This window comes from Silene latifolia, chromosome X (genome assembly GCF_048544455.1).
Source record: "Silene latifolia isolate original U9 population chromosome X, ASM4854445v1, whole genome shotgun sequence".
Lineage (NCBI taxonomy): Eukaryota > Viridiplantae > Streptophyta > Magnoliopsida > Caryophyllales > Caryophyllaceae > Silene > Silene latifolia.
This window is the reverse complement of record NC_133537.1, coordinates 226,310,119-226,315,879: the sequence shown is the minus strand read 5'-3', so window position 1 is coordinate 226,315,879 and position 5,761 is coordinate 226,310,119. Positions and strand designations below refer to the sequence as shown.

At 38.9% G+C, this 5,761-nt stretch overlaps 1 non-coding gene across 1 annotated transcript; it reads left to right on the top strand.

The window, feature by feature from the left end:
- Window positions 1-1,229: 1,229 nt before the first annotated feature.
- Window positions 1,230-1,336, top strand: LOC141624290 (small nucleolar RNA R71). The gene has a single exon (XR_012534097.1). It is a non-coding gene; the product is annotated as a small nucleolar RNA R71 (small nucleolar RNA).
- Window positions 1,337-5,761: the final 4,425 nt, after the last annotated feature.

Below are 5,761 nucleotides of genomic sequence, written 5' to 3'. Positions count from 1 at the left end.
TGAAGGCGATAGTCTCAAGTTTCTGGATTGACTTCTTCTTTGTGAGGATATCTTTCATGTACTTCGCAGTAGGAACGTGATTGATTAATTCCGTGAAAGGAATTGAGACTTCTAAATTCTTCACAATTTCCATGAATTTTCCAAGTTGATCATCAAATTTGGGCTTGGCTTGACGACTTGGAAAAGGAAGTCTAATCACAATGGGCTCCTTCTCTTTGGCCTTGTATTCATTTTTCTTTGAACTTTCTTCTTTTGATGATTCTCCATCTTTGGAGTTTTGCACAATTTCTTCCTTTTCACTAGCTTCCACAACTTCATCCTCAACTTGCTTCTTCGGTGCTTCATATCTTGTACCACTTCTCAAGTGAATGGCACTAACCGTTTCATGTCTAGGGGGATTACTTTGAGGTGGTAATTGCCCCTTTTGTCTTTGTGAGCTCGAAGATGATAGTTGAGTCAATTGTGTTTCCAACATCTTGGTGTGAGCTAGAATGTTGTTGATGGTGGTTTCTTTTGCTTGGCTATCTTTTTGCATTTGGGTGAAAAATTCTTGTTGATTCTTTTGCATTTGGAGGACCGCTTTTTGGACATCAAAACCTTGGTCATTTTGGTGATTGTATGGATTTTGATTTTGGTAACCTTGGTTTTGATTGTAAAAGGGTCTTTGATTTTGGTTTCTCATGGGTGGTGGAGTGTATGTTGTTTGAGGGTTTTGAACATTTTGGCTTTTGTATGAGAGATTTGGATGGAACTTGGTGTTCTCATTGTAAAAATTTGAATAAGGGGTACCACTCTTGTAAGCTTGGAAAGCATTAATTTGTTCGGTTGTTCCCCTACACTCACTTGGGTCATGACCCAAAGTTCCACAATTCTCACATATCCCACTTGGGATTGATGAGGATGCCGTCATGGCATTGACATGATGCTTCGATGATTTTGAGTTTTCCTCAAGTCTAGCCATAGCTTGTTCAAACTTCAAGTTGATTGTGTCAATGTGAGCACTAAGTTGAGCACCCAATTGAGTAACGGAGTCCACTTCATACTTTCCTCCTCTAGTAGCCTTGCGAGGCCTACTATATTGTGAGTTATGGACCGCCATTTCCTCAATCTTGTTCCATGTTTGATTGTCATCAACTTCGGTGAACATTCCATTTGATCCCATATTGAGAATGTTCCTAGAATCTTCATATAAACCATTCCAAAATTGTTGTACCAAAAACCATTCGCTAAGTCCATGGTGAGGACATGAGCGACAAATACCTTTAAACCGCTCCCAAGCTTCATACAAAGACTCTTCATCCCTTTGCTTAAAACCCGTAATTTGAGCTCTTAGCATGTTGGTCTTTTCCGGTGGGTAGAATTTTTTGTAGAAAGCTAGAGCTAGCTTCTTCCAAGAATCTATTCCAAGGGTGGCCTTATCAAGGCCCTTCAACCATTGCTTTGCGTTGCCGATTAAGGAAAAAGGAAATAAGACCCATCTAATTTGGTCTTGAGTCACGCCCGTTTGAGAGATAGCATCACAATAATCGCAAAAGGTTTCCATATGAGAATGAGGATCCTCACTAGGCATCCCCCCAAATTGGCTCCTCTCAACTAGTTGGATGAAGGCGGACTTGGCAATAAAATTTCCGGTGAGATGTTGCGGTGTAGGAGTACCATTTGGTAGATTCTCCTTGGTGGGTACGGAGTGTGATGAGAATTTTGGCATTGTAGGTGGATTTTGTGGGGTATTGTGTAATGGGTTTTCTTCTCCTTCTATTGCGAAAGGATTGACAAACTCACTAGTGGGTTGAACAACTTCACCAACACCTCTCAAATTCCTCCTAACAAGTCTCCTATTGTTCGTCAAGGTTCTTTCGATTTCACGGTCAAAAGGTAACAAATCACTTTGTAACCTTCTAGACATGCAAAATAACAAACAACTCAAAAACAATTAGAACAAACCTTGAGGAGTTTTACTTCCTCAAGGTGAAGAAAGACACAACTAATAACAATAAAAAGAAATCTAAGTCAAACAAACACCGTCCCCGGCAACGGCGCCATTTTTGATGCGATCCCGCTAAGTGTTCATAAATTAAGATGTGGTCGTTGGTCACGGTCGAATCAAAACACAATTTATAGCTTAACAAGCAACTCTACAATTAGTAAAGAGGCAAGTAAAGGTCGGATCCCAAGGGACGGGAGTTGAAATGAGATTTCTATTGTAACTAGTGGTGTCTAAGGGGTGTCACAAATTGGGTTGATGTAGAAGGTTACTAAACTAGAATAACAATGAAAATAAACAAGCAAGATGAATAAAAAGGGGTGTAAACAATTGATTAAAGGCACTAGGGTGTCATGGGATCATAGGGGAATCATGGGATATGATCATACAAACATGTTCTCAAATTATAAGCAAGCAATTATTGCTGTGATGGATTGAGTTGGGTTATATCATACAATCCTAGGAAAGTTTGGGTCCCGGAGCCGAATCGATTAGATTGTACAACAACTACAAGTCGACTTAATCTTCCCTACTCAACAACATGCATGGTCTAATGAGACTCGAGTTGGGTTATGTCTTACAAGTCTCATTGGAAAGATAGGAGATGATAGTAAATGCAAGGATTCATAGGCTTAGCATTTCATCAAATATAACATGTGCATGAGTTGAGATCAAAACAAGCAAGCAAATAAAACATGAAAGCATATTAATTTAAGCATGAATCATTCCCCATGTTGGTTTCCCCTAATCACCCATTAACCCTAGCTAAAGGACTACTCACTCATTATCATGTTGATCATGCTAGCAAGGTTGTCAATCATACTAACAATATGAAACATGATGAATAAATGAAAGTAATTAACAATAATTAAAAAGGGATTAAGAGATTATACCTACTAATGATTCCAATAATAAAGCAAGAATAATAGAAGCACTTGAATGCTAGATTGAGAGGTTGTCAATCTCCCAATAATAACCCAAATAATCTTCAATTACCCAAAATAATGGATGAACAAAAGAGAGATTAAAGAACTAAAACTTGGATTAAAACTTGATTAATACTTGATTACAATATTGAAGAGAGATTTGATTGATATTAACTACCCTCATTATTGATAAGAAGAACATGCCCCTCTAATTAGACTAATGGGGTATTTATAGTGAAAATTAGGGAGGATGAATTAGGGTTAACTAAGGGCTAAACTAGTAATTACACTTTTTAAGTTGAGCAAGGAGGACCCGGTATTTTCTGAGAGAAGGGCTTCTCTTTTCGTAGCTTGAAGTAGACAACCCGTGCTGTGGGGAAATCCGGGCGGAATAAGGTCGGCACGGCCGGATTTGGGCGGTGGAATCCGAGCGGATTCTGAGGAATCCGGACGGATTGTTGAGGGGGAATCCGAGCGGATTCTGGCGTGGGACGCTCGGATTGTGCAGGACGGACGGATTGTTGACAATCCGCTCGGATTGTCAGTCAGCATAGTAACTTCTTCTTTTCTTCCCTTTTCTTCATAAATTCCTTGGGGATTTCCTTGGGGACTCAAGGATCTTTCCTCAACATTGCTCTTCTACTATGATATGTACAAACGCCTTCTAATCTTGTCTCTCCTTGATGCTTGGTCATTGAATTCGATCAATTTAGTCTCGTTTTGCCATGAAAATGCAAGATTCTTACTCCTTTCCTACCAAGGGATCAAAATCTCAAAGAATATGCAAAACAAAGAACTAAAGATAGGAAATGACCCAAATAAGCACTAAAAAGCATGGAAACAAAGCTAATTCGGGGGCTAAATATGCGCCAATTATGGTCACATCAGCCATCCTCTTAGCCTTAGTAATTTGTTGAACTAGTATTTATGAAGGATTATATACTCTTAAATTTGTTCTCTTTTGGCTGCCTCCGCCACTTGATGAGGAAGTGGCTATTCCTTTTGTAGATGCATCCATTATTTGATTTTGTGTGCTTAATGTTTGGATGTGTCGCCATTTTGGCAAGACCCACCTTGCCTTGCAAGAAGGCATCCTACCTCATGGTTGTCTTGTTGTGAGTTGAAGGGGCGGAGTGAGACCCGCTAATTGTCTCATATCGGCTATGTTATTAGGTTAATTTTAAATAATGGTCCTAGTCTTTGTCACCTCTTTACTCGGGACGAGCAAAGGTTCAGTTTGGGGATATTTGATGTGACCATAATTAGCGCATATTTAGCCCCTGAATTAGCCTTGTTCCCATGCTTTTTAGTGCATATTTGGGTCATTTATTGTCTTTAGTTCTTTGTTTTGCATATTCTTTGAGATTTTGATCCCTTGGTAGGAAAGGAGTGCAAATCTTGCATTTTCATGGCAAAACGAGACTAAATTGATTGAATTCAATGACCAAGCATCAAGGAGAGACGAGATTAGAACGCCTTTATACATATGATAGTAGATGAGCAATGTTGAGAAAGGATCCTTGCATCCCCGAGGAAATCCCCAAGGATTTTATGAAGAAAAGGGAAGAAAAGAAGAAGAAATAATGCAGAGCTACAATCCGAGCGGCTTCTCCACAATCCGCCCGTCCTCCACAAGCACAATCCGTGCGTCTTCCTTCAAAGACGCCCGGACAGCAGCCACAGAATCTGCCTGGATTCCCCTGAAGACGCCCGTCTTCCCCCGCCTGAATCCGCCCGTCCCGACTCCAATACGCACGGATTCCAGTACAGCGAAATTTCGTCTTCTCCAAGCTACAAAGAAAGAAGCCCTTCCTTCGAAAAATACCGGCTCCTCCCTGCTCAATCTAAAAAGTGTAATTACTAGTTTAGCCCTTAGTTAACCCTAATGCATCCACCTAATTTCCACTATAAATACCCCATTAGTCTAATTAGAAGAGCATGTTCTTCTTATCAATTATTAGAGTAGTTAATATCAATCAAATCTCTCTTTAGTATTGTAATCAACAATTAATCAAGTTTTAATACAAGTTTTATTTCCTTAATCTCTCTTTTGTTCATCCTTTATTTTGGGTAATTGAAGATTATTTGGGTTATTATTGGGAGATTGACAACCTCTCAATCAAGCATCAAGTACTTCTTTTATTCTTTGCTTTATTATTGGAATCATTATTAGGTATAATTCTCTTAATCCCTTTTTAATTATTGTTAATTACTTTCATTTGTTCATCATGTTTCATTTTGTTGGTATGATTGACAACCTTGCTAGCATGCTCAACATGATAATGAGTGAGTAGTGACCTAGCTAGGGTTAATGGGTAATTAAGGGAAACCAACATCGGGAATGATTCATGCTTAAATTAATATTCTTTCATGGTTTATTTGCTTGCTTGTTTTGATCTCAACTCATGCACATGTTATGTTTGATGAAATGTGAGCCTATGAATCCTTGCATTTTTTACCCATCACCTATCTTTTCAATGAGACTTGTAAGACATAAACCAACTCGAGTCTCATTAGACCATGCATGTTGTTGAGTACGGAAGATTAAGTCGACTTGTAGGTGTTGTACAATCTAATCGATTCGGCTCCGGGACCCAAACTTTCTTAGGATTGTAAGATATAACCCAACTCAATCCATCACAGCAATAATTGCTTGCTTATAATTTGAGAACATGTTTGTATGATCAATTCCCATCATTCCCCTATGACCCCATGACACCCTAGTGCTTTTTTTCAATTGTTTACAACCCTTTTAATTCATCTTGCTTATTTACTTTCATTGTTATTTAGTTTAGTGACCTTCTACATCAACCCAAATTGTGACACCCCTAAGACACCACTAGTTTCAATA